The sequence below is a fragment of the Loxodonta africana genome, chromosome 1 (assembly GCF_030014295.1).
Source record: "Loxodonta africana isolate mLoxAfr1 chromosome 1, mLoxAfr1.hap2, whole genome shotgun sequence".
In the NCBI taxonomy this organism is placed as follows: Eukaryota; Metazoa; Chordata; class Mammalia; order Proboscidea; family Elephantidae; genus Loxodonta; species Loxodonta africana.
The window spans coordinates 87,347,617-87,362,858 of record NC_087342.1 but is presented as its reverse complement, the minus strand read 5'-3'; the positions used below and the strand labels follow the sequence as shown (position 1 = coordinate 87,362,858).

The following is a 15,242-nucleotide window of genomic DNA, read 5'->3' as shown; positions in this document are numbered from 1 at the left end:
AATCCAATCAGTTTGTCACATATAAGTTTACATACATCTCACTCCCTACTCCCACTTGCTCTCCCCCTCTTGAGTCAGCCCTTTCAGTCTCTCCTTTCTTGACAATTTTGCCTGCTTCCCTCTCTCTCTACCCTCCCATCCCCCCTCCAGACAAGAGTTGTCAACACAATCTCAAGTGTCCACCTGATATAATTAACTCACTCTTCATCAGCGTCTCTCTCCCACCTGCTGACCAGTCCCTTTCATTTTTGATGAGTTGTCTTCAGGGATGGTTCCTGTCCTGTGTCAACTGAAGGTCTGGGGAGCATGGCCGCCGGGATTCCTCCAGTCTCAGTCAGACCATTAAGTTTGGTCTTTTTATGAGAATTTGGGGTCTGTATCCAACTGATCTCCTGCTCCCTCAGGGGTCCTCTGCTGTGCTCCCTGTCAGGGCAGTCATCGATTGTGGCCGGGCACCAACTAGTTCTTCTGGTCTCAAGATGATGTAGGTCTCTGGTTCATGTGGCCCTTTCTGTCTCTTGGGCTCTTAGTTGTCGTGTGGCCTTGGTGTTCTTCATTTTCCTTTGCTCCAGGTGGGTTGAGACCAATTGCTGCATCTTAGATGGCCGCTTGTTAGCATTTAAGACCCCAGACGCCGCATTTCAAAGTGGGATGCAGAATGATTTCATAATAGAATTATTTTGCCAATTGACTTAGAAGTCCCCGCAAACCGTGTTCCCCAGACCCCCGCACTTGCTACGCTGACCTTGGAAACATTCATTTTATCCCGGAAACTTCTTTGTTTTTGGTCCAGTCCAATTGAGCTGACCTCCCATGTATTGAGTGTTGTCTTTCCCTTCACCTAAAGCAGTTCTTATCTACTGATTAATCAATAAAAACCCCTCTCCCACCCTCCCTCCCTCCCCCCCTCGTAACCACAAAAGTATGTGTTCTTCTCAGGTTTACTATTTCTCAAGATCTTATAATAGTGGTCTTATACAATATTTGTCCTTTTGCCTCTGACTCATTTCGCTCAGCATAATGCCTTCCAGGTTCCTCCATGTTATGAAATGTTTCACAGATTCGTCACTGTTCTTTATCGATGTGTAGTATTCCATTGTGTGAATATACCACAATTTATTTACCCATTCATCCGTTGATGGACACCGTGGTTGCTTCCAACTTTTTGCTATTGTAAACAGAGCTGCAATAAACATGGGTGTGCATGTATCTGTTTGTATGAAAGCTCTTGTATCTCTAGGGTATATTCCTAGGAGTGGGATTTCTGGGTTGTATGGTAGTTCTATTTCTAACTGTTTAAGATAACGCCAGATAGATTTCCAAAGTGGTTGTACCATTTTACATTCCCACCAGCAGTGTATGAGAGTTCCAATCTCTCCGCAGCCTCTCCAACATTTATTATTTTGTGTTTTTTGGATTAATGCCAGCCTTGCTGGTGTGAGATGGAATCTCATCGTACTTTTAATTTGCATTTCTCTAATGGCTAATGATCGAGAGCATTTTCTCATGTATCTGTTGGCTGCCTGAATATCTTCTTTAGTGAAATGTGTGTTCATATCCTTTGCCCACTTCTTGATTGGGTTGTTTGTCTTTTTGTGGTTGAGTTTTGACAGAATCATGTAGATTTTAGAGATCAGGCGCTGGTCGGAGATGTCATAGCTGAAAATTCTTTCCCAGTCTGTAGGTGGTCTTTTTACTCTTTTGGAGAAGTCTTTAGATGAGCATAGGTGTTTGATTTTTAGGCGCTCCCAGTTATCGGGTTTCTCTTCATCCTTTTTGGTAATGTTTTGTATTCTGTTTATACCTTGTATTAGGTCTCCTAGGGTTGTCCCAATTTTTTCTTCCATGATCTTTATCGCTTTAGTCTTTATGTTTAGGTCTTTGATCCACTTGGAGTTAGTTTTTGTGCATGGTGTGAGGTATGGGTCCTGTTTCATTTTTTTGCAAATGGATATCCAGTTATGCCAGCACCATTTGTTAAAAAGGCTATCTTTTCCCCGGTTAATTGACTCTGGTCCTTTGTCAAATATCAGCTGCTCATACGTGGATGGATCTATGTCTGGGTTCTCAATTCTGTTCCATTGGTCTATGTGTCTGTTGTTGTATCAATACCAGGCTGTTTTGACTACTGTGGCTGTATAATAGGTTCTGAAGTCAGGTAAGGTGAGGCCTCCCACTTTCTTCTTCTTTTTCAGTAGTGCTTTGCTTATCCGGGGCTTCTTTCCCTTCCATATGAAATTGGTGATTTGTTTCTCTATCCCCTTAAAATATGACATTGGAATTTGGATCGGAAGTGCATTAAATGTATAGATGGCTTTTGGTAGAATAGACATTTTTACTATGTTAAGTCTTCCTATCCATGAGCAGGGTATGTTTTTCCACTTAAGTATGTCCTTTTGAATTTCTTGTAGTAGAGCTTTGTAGTTTTCTTTGTATAGGTCTTTTACATCCTTGGTAAGATTTATTCCTAAGTATCTTATCTTCTTGGGGGCTACTGTGAATGGTATTGATTTGGTTATTTCCTCTTCGGTGTTCTTTTTGTTGATGTAGAGGAATCCAAGTGATTTTTGTATGTTTATTTTATAACCTGAGACTCTGCCAAACTCTTCTATTAGTTTCAGTAGTTTTCTGGAGGATTCCTTAGGGTTTTCTGTGTATATAATCATGTCATCTGCAAATAGTGATAACTTTACTTCTTCCTTGCCAATCCGGATACCTTTTATTTCTTTGTCTAGCCTAATTGCCCTGGCTAAGACTTCCAACACGATGTTGAATAAGAGCGGGGATAAAGGGTATCCTTGTCTGGTTCCTGTTCTCAAGGGAAATGCTTTCAGGTTCTCTCCATTTAGAGTGATATTGGCTGTTGGCTTTGCATAGATGCCCTTTATTATGTTGAGGAACTTTCCTTCAATTCGTATTTTGGTAAGAGTTTTTATCATAAATGGGTGTTGGACTTTGTCAAATGCCTTTTCTGCATCAATTGATAAGATCATGTGGTTTTTGTCTTTTGTTTTATTTATGTGATGGATTACATTAATGGTTTTTCTGATATTAAACCAGCCTTGCATACCTGGTATAAATCCCATTTGATCAGGGTGAATTATTTTTTTGATGTGTTGTTGGATTCTATTGGCTAGAATTTTGTTGAGGATTTTTGCATCAATGTTCATGAGGGATATAGGTCTATAGTTTTCTTTTTTTGTAATGTCTTTACCTGGTTTTGGTATCAGGGAGATGGTGGCTTCATAGAATGAGTTGGGTAGTATTCCGTCATTTTCTATGCTTTGGAATACCTTTAGTAGTAGTGGTGTTAACTCTTCTCTGAAACTTTGGTAGCACTCTGCAGTGAAGCCGTCCGGGCCAGGGCTTTTTTTTGTTGGGAGTTTTTTGATTACCGTTTCAATCTCTTTTTTTGTTATGGGTCTATTTAGTTGTTCTACTTCTGAATGTGTTAGTTTAGGTAGGTCGTGTTTTTCCAGGAATTCATCCATTTCTTCTAGGTTTTCAAATTTGTTAGAGTACAATTTTTCATAATAATCTGAAATGATTCTTTTAATTTCTTTTGGTTCTGTTGTGATGTGGTCCTTCTCATTTCTTATTCCAGTTATTTGTTTCCTTTCTTGTATTTCTTTTGTCAGTCTAGCCAATGGTTTATCAATTTTGTTAATTTTTTCAAAGAACCAGCTTTTGGCTTTGTTAATTCTTTCAATTGTTTTTCTGTTCTCTAATTCATTTAGTTCAGCTCTAATTTTTATTATTTGTTTTCTTCTGGTGCCTGATGGATTCTTTTGTTGCTCAGTTTCTATTTGTTCAAGTTGTAGGGACAGTTCTCTGGTTTTGGCTCTTTCTTCTTTTTGTATGTGTGCATTTATTGATATAAATTGGCCTCTGAGCACTGCTTTTGCTGTGTCCCAGAGGTTTTGATAGGAAGTATTTTCATTCTCGTTGCTTTCTATGAATTTCCTTATTCCCTCCTTAATGTCTTCTATAACCCAGTCTTTTTTCAGAAGGGTGTTGTTCATTTTCCAAATATTTGATTTCTTTTCCCCAGTTTTTCTGTTATTGATCTCTGGTTTTATTGCCTTGTCGTCTGAGAAGATGCTTTGTAATATTTCGATGTTTTGGACTCTGCAAAGGTTTGTTTTATGACCTAATATGTGGTCTAATCTAGAGAATGTTCCATGTGCACTAGAAAAAAAAGTATATTTTGCAGCAGTTGGGTGGAGAGTTCTGTATAAGTCAATGAGGTCAAGTTGGTTGATTGTTGTAATTAGATCTTCCGTGTCTCTGTTGAGCTTCTTACTGGATGTCCTGTCCTTCTCCGAAAGTGGTGTGTTGAAGTCTCCTACTATAATTGTGGAGGTATCTATCTCGCTTTTCAATTCTGTTAAAATTTGTTTTATGTATCTTGCAGCCCTGTCATTGGGTGCATAAATATTTAATATGGCTATGTGTTCCTGATCAATTGTCCCTTTTATCATTATATAGTGTCCTTCTTTATCCTTTGTGGTGGATTTAAGTCTAAAGTCTATTTTGTCAGAAATTAATATTGCTACTCCTCTTCTTTTTTGCTTATTGTTTGCTTGATATACTTTTTTCCATCCTTTGAGTTTTAGTTTGTTTGTGTCTCTAAGTCTAAGGTGTGTCTCTTGTAGGCAGCATATAGATGGATCGTGTTTCTTTATCCAGTCTGTGACTCTCTGTCTCTTTATTGGTGCATTTAGTCCATTTACATTCAGGGTAATTATAGATAAATAAGTTTTTAGTGCTGTCATTTTGATGCCTTTTTATGTGTGTTGTTGACAATTTCATTTTTCCACATACTTTTTTGTGCTGAGGCATTTTTCTTAGTAAATTGTGAGATCCTCATTTTCATAGTGCTTGACTTTATGTTAGTTGAGTCGTTACGTTTTTCTTGGCTTTTATCTTGAGTTATAGAGTTGTTATACCTTTTTGTGGTTACCTTATTATTTACCCCTATTTTTCTAAGTAAAAACCTAACTTGTATTGTTCTATATCGCCTTGTATCCCTCTTCATACGGCCGTTCAGTGCCTCCTGTATTTAGTCCCTCTTTTTGATTATTGTGATCTTTTACCTATTGACTTCCATGATTCCCTGTTATGTGTATTTTTTTTTTAATTAATCTTAATTTGTTTTTGTGATTTCCCTATTTGAGTTGATATCAGGACGTTCTGTTTTGTGACCTTGTGTTGTGCTGATATCTGATATTATTGGTTCTCTGACCAAACAATATCCTTTAGTATTTCTTGTAGCTTTGGTTTGGTTTTTGCAAATTCTCTAAACTTGTGTTTGTCTGTAAATATCTTAATTTTGCCTTCATATTTCAGAGAGAGTTTTGCTGGATATATGATCCTTGGCTGGCAGTTTTTCTCCTTCAGTGTTCTGTATATGTCGTCCCATTCCCTTCTTGCCTGCATGGTTTCTGCTGAGTAGTCAGAACATATTCTTACTGATTCTCCCTTGAAGGAAACCTTTCTTTTCTCCCTGGCTGCTTTTAAAATTTTCTGTTTATCTTTGGTTTTGGTGAGTTTGATGATAATATGTCTTGGTGTTTTTCTTTTTGGATCAATCTTAAATGGGGTTCGATGAGCATCTTGGATAGATATCCTTTCGTCTTTCATGATGTCAGGGAAGTTTTGTGTCAGGAGTTCTTCAACTATTTTCTCTGTGTTTTCTGTCCCCCCTCCCTGTTCTGGGACTCCAATCACCCGCAGGTTATCCTTCTTGATAGAGTCCCACATAATTCTTAGGGTTTCTTCATTTTTTTTAATTCTTTTATCTGATTTTTTTTCAGCTATGTTGGTGTTAATTCCCTGGTCCTCCAGATGTCCCAGTCTGCATTCTAATTGCTCGAGTCTGCTCCTCTGACTTCCTATTGCGTTATCTAATTCTGTTATTTTATTGTTAATCTTTTGGATTTCTACATGTTGTCTCTCTATGGATTCTTGCAACTTATTAATTTTTCCACTATGTTCTTGAATAATCTTTTTGAGTTCTTCAAGAGTTTTATCAGTGTGTTCCTTGGCTTTTTCTGCAGTTATCCTAATTTCATTTGTGATATCATTAAGCATTCTGTAAATTAGTTTTTTATATTCTGTATCTGATAATTCCAGGATTGTATATTCATTTGGGAAAGATTTTGATTCTTTTGTTTGGGGGGTTGGAGAAGCTGTCATGGTCTGCTTCTTTAAGTGGTTTGATATGGATTGTTGTCTCCGAGCCATCACTGGGAAACTAGTTTTTCCAGAAAATCTGCTGCGTCCAGTCCAAATCCCTGCGGGACGGTTCCCCGGCTCGGACGCTGCTCTTTCTGCTCCAAGACCAGTCACTGCCTCCCGGGGACTTCTCCTACCGGCTGCGTCCCACGCCGCCCGCGCGACCCGGCTGGTCCCCCTCCCGGGGTTAGTTCAGGGGGGTGGAGCCGCTCTCTGTGCTTGTGCCGTACCTGACTGGTACGCTGGCTCCAGGCTCTGGAAACAATCGCTGCTTCCCCGTATTAGTTCGTTCTCTGTCTCTAAATCTGTGTTTGTTGTTCAGGGTTCGTAGATTGTTATGTATGTGATTGATTCACTTGTTTTTCCGTGTCTTTGTTGTAAGAGGGATCCGAGGTAGCGTCTGCCTAGTCTGCCATCTTGGCTCCGCCCCCCGCTGGTGGGAATTTAAAATGGTACAACCATTTCGGAAATCTATCTGGCGTTTTCTTCAAAAGTTAGAAATGGAACTACCATACAACCCAGAAATCCCACTCTTTGGAATATACCCTAGAGAAATAAGAGCCTTTACACGAACAGATATATGCACACCCACGTTTATTGCAGCTCTGTTTACAATAGCAAAAAGCTGGAAGCAACCAAGGTGTCCATCAATGGATGAATGGTTAAATAAATTATTGTGTATTCACACAATGGAATATTACACATCGATAAAGAACAGTGATGAATCTGTGAAACATTTCATAACATGGAGGAACCTGGAAGGCATTATGCTGAGGGAAATTAGTCAGAGGCAAAAGGGCATATATTGTATAAGACCACTATTATAAGATCTTGAGAAATAGTATAAACTGAGAAGAACACATACTTTTGTGGTTACGTGGGGGAGGGAGGGAGGGTGGAAGAGGGTTATTTACTGATTAGTTAGTAGATAAGAACTACTTTAGGTGAAGGGAAGGGCAATACTCAATACACAGAAGGTCAGCTCAACTGGACTGGACCAAAAGCAAAGAAGTTTCCAGGATAAACTGAATGCTTCAAAGGTCATCGGAACAAGGGCGGGGGTTGGGGGACTATGGTTTAAGGGACTTCTAAGGCAATTGGCAAAATAATTCTATTATGTAAACATTCTGCATCCCATTTTGAAATGTGGCGTCTGGAGTCTTAAATGCTAACAAGCGGCCCTCTCAGATGCATCAATTGGTCTCAACCCACCTGGATCAAAGGAGAATGAAGATCACCAAGGTCACACGATAACTATGAGCCCAAGAGACAGAAAGGGCCACATGAACCAGAGACTTACATCATCCTGATACCAGAAGAACTGGATGGTGCACAGCCACAACCGATGACTGCCCTGACAGGGAGCACAACAGAGAACCCCTGAGGGAGCAGGAGAACAGTGGGATGCAGACCCCAAATTCTCAGAAAAAGACCAGACTTAATGGTCTGACTGAGACTAGAAGAATCCCAGCGGTCATGGTCCCCAAACCTTCTGTTGGCCCAGGACAGGAACCATTCCCGAAGACAACTGATCAGACATGGAAGGGACTGGACAATGGGTAGGAGAGAGATGCTGATGAAGAGTGAGCTACTTGTATCAGGAGGACACTTGAGACTGTGTTGGCATCTCCTGTCTGGAGGGGAGATTGGAGGGTAGAGAGGGTTAGAAGCTGGCAAAACCGTCACAAAAGGAGGGACCAGAAGGAGGGAGCAGGCTGACTCATTAGGGGGATAGTAAGAAGGATTATGGAGTAAGGTGTAGGTGAGCTTATATGTGACAGACTGACTTGATTTGTAAACTTTCACTTAAAGCAGAATAAAAATTATTTTTAAAAAATCTATTCTTAAAATTCTTTGTTATGCTGAACAACCAGAGTGACGATTTAATTTTTGTCATATAATCAAAATAATTTCCTAGAATTCTGGAGTCAGCACATTTCCCTAATTTTATAAATGAGTCCTCTGAGTACCAGAAAATCTAAATGACTTTCCTGAAATGAAAATGTGGCAGAGATAGGGAAAAATACTCTGGTCTCCTTACTCTCTTGTTCTGCCTCTCTCATCTCTGATACATTGCCTAAGATCAACCAATATGATCCTTATGCCATTCTCTTCAGTGAAACATCAAAAGACTCTAATATGACCAGTAGCATTAAAATCCAAAAAATGGTCACTTGTACCCACTCTAGAAAATCATTTTCACAAATTACTTAAAGAGGACCCTAAGGATATTTGTTATTGTCATTTAGATGTTCAGTATAATATTAATTATAACAACAAAACCTTTGATAAAAAAAAAAACTATTAAGAGGTATGGTACTTCTATATAATGGAATTATATAAAACTCTAAAAACTTATATTTCAAGAGAATGTTTATTGACATGCATGCCAAGGTAAAGACATAAACCAAATTACTAGTGGAAGTCTTCTCTGGTGCGGGGATAATGGATTATTATATTTTATTTTTCTGTTTATCCATCCATTCTACAATAAACACATATTACTCTTGTAATCAGGAGTCCTGGTGACACATGGTTAACTTGATGGCTAACTAAAAGGTTGGCAGTTTGAACTACCCAGCCACTCCACAGGAGAAAGATTACAGTCTAGAAACATTATGGGTCAGTTATACTCTGTCAGATGGGGTCACCATGAGTCAAATTCTACTGGACTGCACCTAACAGCAATAACAACTTTTATAACCCAAAAAAATCCAAGCCAATTAATTTGGGGAATACAAACTAACCCTGCTCTTTGAACACTTTCCGTATCATAAACATTAAAATCGTCTTCCTATGGTTGACACTCACTTCCATTTTGTGTATTAATTTATAAAAAATAATTCTTCTTTCCATATCACTTTACAATCTGGGACACACTCTACAAAACCTCCATTCTTATGACAATATAGCACATGCAGAAACTCACCAACAAATAAGGACCCAGATATTTATTTAGTCACAAATGTAAATCTGTTAATCTATTTTCAAGATAATTTGTGTGTTCATTTAATTAGGTAGTTGGTGATGCTGAGTTTGTCACAGTTTTTCTTCTGATGTGCTTTCCCTCCTTTCCATTTACTAGCATAGCTATGAAGCTATGAAATATTTTTAATTAACTTGATGCTGTTATGATTACTACTGATGTGTGATGACCAGCATGATTAACCTGAGCACCAGGATCTGGCTGGCCCATGTTCCTCATGACTGGGAAGAGGTGTTCAAGAGAAGCTAGCAGCAAGATAGAGGACAACTTTCAAAAGCTAATTTTATTGCTCGTATCCTCGTTATCTAAGTTTAATTTTCCTTTGGTAGGGATATCTCTTAAAAATTCAGGTGTGAGTGTGTGTGTGTGTTTAAGAGAGGGGGAGAAATGGGAGTGAGAGCAAGAGCAACAAAGAGAAAAGAAGAGAGGCTATGCTGTGGCAAGTATGTAAAAAACAAAATCTATGTTCCAGAAAATATACTATTGAATGAAAAACCGTAGAATGGGGTATATTATAGGTTGAGTTATGACTTGGGGTATCTTCATGTAATTTATCCATACAGTGTTATAATGCAGTCTCTTCCAATAGATCAGAAATGGCATGCAGGATGAGACATACCTGTCATCTTAGGTTGTTGAAAGAGCTCAGACTATGGGTCCAGACCTAATTAGCTTGGAATCGTCCAATTAGTGTTTATGAGCTTTGTGAACTTGGGCAAGTTCCTTATTGCTCTGAACTCAATCAGGAAGCCAGAAAGAAAAGCTGTACTTTCAAGAGCGGTAACCAATGGTGGGCTAGTAAACATTTTAACAATACACATACACACCCACACACACAAATGTTTATATTAAATTTAACTAATATGAAGAATGTGTCATATACAATTTACAAGTAATAATAAAACATACAATACTCTTTATTGTCAATTACATATAGATAATTAATGCTTATGGAATGTTTTTGTTGATTTTTGCTGAATACTTGTATCCATAACCAAAGTATGGTTGAAATCCAATTATGATTTGGCAAAATTAGGCTGTAAATAAATGCTGGAATTCTATCCAGTTCAACAAATAAGTCACTCACATCATTGATGAATGCCATGGATGTTGGTTGATGTTTTTGTTTATGTGAATAAGTGAGACAGAATTGAATCAATGGGGTTCTGTGTCTGTGTTGCACTCGTTCAGGACATGAGTGACATTTTTGATAAAGCAGATAACAGTTTCTGAATACAGGAGGAAAATAGCCTCATGGCTTTTTCAGTTATTCACAATGTAATGGCTTTGGACATGACACATTTTAAAGTTTAACGTGCGTCATTAACTTTTTCTCCTTCATATTTCTTAAGCTTAGGCAGTCAACAAAGCCATCAATCAAGCCCTGATTTATAACATTTGACAAATTCTCTGGTGTAAATACTTCTACCATGGCCAATTTCAGGCTAGCAGTGTAGTGTCATGACCACGGATTTGGGAAGCGATGTGCAGTAACACGCTATCATATGGCATTGCCTGCCGATAAATACAATAGAAGCCGTAATCCCAACAGCATAAATAATAGTAAAATGTAAAATGACTAGGAAATGATGAGTTTTATTTATTTGTTACCTTTGTTTTTAGTATAGTTTATTGAATTATGAGTTTATGTGATTTCATTTTTACTAATGGCTGTGTTTAATAACCAGCTTACAAAACTCTTGAAAATTTAACATGAGCCAGTACCAGAAGCCACTACCATTTCAGGAAAACAAAGCAGATGGGCCTTTGCTTCCTCCCATTAGCAAATTGTCCTTATGGTGCGTGTAGCCTTTTACGGTTTACTTTAAATTTCAAAACTGTGTGTTCTATTCATTTTAAGGGATTTGACCTACAGGTGAATGGCTGTGTTCACATTTATGCTGGATGCTAGATTCCAGAGTTCATTTGTTATGGGATTGTGAATTTTTACAGCCACGCCTGATGTTGTTGTTCATAAATAATTTTACTCTTTCATCTGTGAATTTTTTTTTTTTTCCTTGTTTTGTAGTCCATTTCTGGAGCAGTACATGATTACAGAAATCTGTGGTTCCCTGTTCCCAATTTCAAAAAGCAAACCAGAGCCACATTATGGAAGGAGAAAACCAGACAGCTTTGTTCCAGTTTATCATCTTAGGATTCTCCAACTTAAATGAGCTGCAATTTTTACTTTTTACTAACTTCCTTGTAACTTGTATCTATACCTTGGGAAAAATATTTTCCTTATCTTGGTGACCATGGTTGATGCACATCTACACACACCCACGTATTTTTTTCTGGAATATTTAGCATTTATTGACATCTGCTACACCACCACCAATGTTCCCCAGATAATGCTGTATCTTCTGTCAGAGAAGAAAAACATTTCTTATGGGGGTTGTATGGCTCAACTTTTTGCATTTATTTTCTTTGTGGGGTCAGAGTCCCTGCTCTTGGCAGCAATGGCATATGATTGTTATGTAGCAATCTGCAAACCCTTAAGATATTCAATTATTATGAACAAGACTATATACAGCCAGTTAGCAGCCTCGTCATGGGCTGGTGGTTTCCTCAACTCAGTGGTGCACACAGTATTGCCCTTCCACCTGCCCTTCTGTGGGAATAATCACATTAATTATTTTTTCTGTGACATCCCACCTTTGCTGATCTTGTCTTGTGGGGACACTTCTGTCAATGAGCTAGTGCTGCTCTCCACCGGAGCCTTTCATGGTTGGACTCCTCTCTTGTGTATCATCCTTTCATACCTTTATATTGTGTCTACCATTTTAAGGATCAGTTCTTCAGAGGGAAGGCAAAAGGCATTTTCTACGTGTGCCTCCCACCTGGTCATTGTCCGTCTTTACTATGGAAGCTCTATCTTCACATATGTATGACCCATCTCAGCTTATTCACTGGAGAAAGACAGACTGATATCAGTATTGTACAGCATTGTAACTCTCATGCTAAACCCTATAATCTATTTTTGGAGGAATCAGAATATTAAAGAGGCTACGAAAGCTATGGGGAGAAAGTGGCAAGCTCTATGTCTTTAACTTTTTATACATAAACTTTACTCTTCTGAGGAAAATCATATATATCACGAAACTGTACATCTAACTTATAGGAGCTGATTTTTACTAATGACTCTTCAATAAAATTAAAAGTTAACTATAAATTTCACTTCCAGTAAAAATTGACTAGTTGCTTTGTAGAAACTCCCCTGCTAAAATAATTTATATGAAATATTTAAAAAATATTCAAAAAAAATCAGTGAAATAAAAAGCTAGAAATCTTGAGGCCAAGATTGGACATAAGAAGAGAAAACAAAGGTTTGAAATTGGCATTTGGGGCTCTTTTCTTCTAGAACATTTGTTGATCTTGAAGAGGTGACTGAGATTGTGAACAGCAGATTGGTACCTTTGTAAGATTAGACGGTCAACAGTGGAATCCTGAGCTTGCCAAGAGAGCATCCCTAATATATACAGTATGCTTACGGGTGGGAACCTGATGAGCTGCACCCCAGTTATAAGACTGAGACAGAAGTAAACCAGTCTTTACCTAAATTACAGCTATGCTTTGAAACATGTGGATGACTTAGAAGATTTCAAATCCTAAAGTTGATTAAGGTTATTTCAAAAAGATAGTGTCCAGGCGCCTATAAGAAGCAAATGAAAATTATTTCTGAAGAAAAGTGACATCATCACAATGCCCACCATAAAATCAAGGATGAGTAGACACATGAGTTGATATGAAAAAGGAAAAGAATCAGTGCAAAAAATACAGCAGAAACATAACCACAGTTTCTATAAATGACTGAATTACCCTATACAGACTTTAAGACAAATATTCGTACAATGCTAAGAGAGATAAATTATAGACTTAGAAAATCCAACAGAGAATTAGAAACTATCAAAAATGAAACTTCAAATTTGGAAAACAATAACATTAAAAAAGCAACAACTAGAAATTAAAAATTTCGGAATGGAAAATCAAAAGAATCCAAATTAGGAACTGGATGAATGGATTTAATAGCAGATTAGATATGGCTGAAGAGAAAAATAAGTGAATAGGATGACATTCTTCAGAAAAGAGCACAGACAGAAGAATAGAGTATATTCTGTTGTAGCTACGAATAGAGAGTACTGTGAGTTCTAAATTAAACATAATTTTAGCCCCAGAATTAGGAAGAAAGAAAGAAAGAAACTTAAGCAATATTTGGAGTACCGGAGGCACAGTGGTTAAAAGCTCAGCTGCTATTGGCTGCTAATCAAAAAGGTGGCAGTTCAAATCCACCAGATTCTCCTTGGAAACCCTTTGGGGTGGTTCTACTCTGTCATAAAGGGTCAGAATTGACTTGATGGTAATGGCTTTGGTTTTTGTTTTTTGAAGCAATATTTGAAAATTTCCAAAACTGAAAAAATAATCCATTCTTCAAAAATCCCGACCAATCCTAAGCATAACAAATAATAAATTCCATTCATAGACAAATTATTTGGAAATTTCAGAAAACCAGAATCAAAGTAAATCTAAAAGAAAAGAACCATATTAAGCTTGAAAAATCTTTTTTAGCAGAAACAATAGAATACAATCCAAAAGAGGGTAAAATGATATCTTCAATGTGTGAAAGAAAATGAGCCTAGAATTCTATGCCCAGCAAAATGTTCTTCAAGAATGAAGTTTAAATAAAGACAATTTCAGAGAAAGAAAAATTCATGGTTTTCACTCTAGCAGATTTACATTAAAGAAAGTATTTGAGGGCAGAATAAAAATGATCACAGATGGTAGATTTGCAGGAAGGAATGATGAGAATTGGCAATTATGAATATGTGGATAAATCTAAAAGAAGTTTACTGCATAAAACAGCAATAAGGATAATATTTTGTGAAGGCCAAGCATTCATGGAATTCATATCTTTACAATGGCTAAAAAGTGAGGAGGGGTTACGTTGAATTAGAAGGTCCCGATGGAAGCCCTGGTGATGTAGTGGTTAAGACTTCGGCTGCTAACCAAAAGATTGGGGGTTCAAATCTACCAGGCACTCCTTGGAAACCCTATGCAACAGGTCTACTCTGTCCTATAGGGTCACTATGAGTCAGAATTGGCTTGACAGCAAAGGCAAAGTTTTTTCTGGTGGTGCGATGGTTAAGGGCTCGGCTGCTAACCAAAAGGTCAACAGCTCGAATCCACCAGCCACCCCTTTGAAACCCTATGAGGAAGTTCTACCCTGTCCTACAGGGTCGCTATGAGTCAGAATCGACTGGACCACAACGATTTTTTTTTTTAAGGTATTTTTAAGGAGCCCTGGTGATGCAGTGTTTAAGAGCTTGGCTGCTAACCAAAAGTTTGATGGTTTGAACCTACCAGCCACTCCTTGGGAGAAAGATGTGGCAGTCTGCTTCTGTAAAGATTTACAGGCTTGGAAATCGTATAGTGTCACTATGAGTCAGAATCAATTTAATGGCAATGGATTTTTTTTTTAAGGCATTTTTATTGGAGGAAGGCAAAATACCAACATTAGACTTTCATCAGTCAAGGATGCAATTTAGCATTTCAAGCATAACAACCAACAGACTAGCTAACTAGTATACAACTGCCAAACTAATAAAGGTTAAAAGAAAAAGAAATAATACAGAATCAATGAAGGAAAAGTAACAAAGGGGAGGAAAGAAATATAGGACACGAGACAAGTAAAAAAGTATAAGATAATAGATGAAATATTTCAGTTCTTTATTGCTATTGTTGAAAATATACACAAATTCAACAATTACTGCATGTACAATTCAGTGATATTGATTTCATTCTTCATTTGTGCAATGATTCTCACCCTCCTTTTTTTGAATTATTCCTCTACCATTAACATAAACTCACTGCCCCCTAAGCTTCCTATCCAACCTTTCCATTGCTCTTGTCAATTTGATGTCATACAGATAGTTCTGAGAAGAACAAAAAGCTTAAGGCAGACATTTGTTACTAATTAAGCTAAACTATTGTTCTTTTTATTGTTCGGTTTAAAGTCAGTCCT

The 15,242-nt window shown here is 37.7% G+C and overlaps 1 pseudogene; it reads left to right on the top strand.

The window, feature by feature from the left end:
* The first annotated feature begins 11,234 nt into the window (after positions 1-11,234).
* On the top strand, positions 11,235-12,273 carry LOC135232823 (olfactory receptor 5V1-like; annotated as a pseudogene).
* Positions 12,274-15,242: the final 2,969 nt, after the last annotated feature.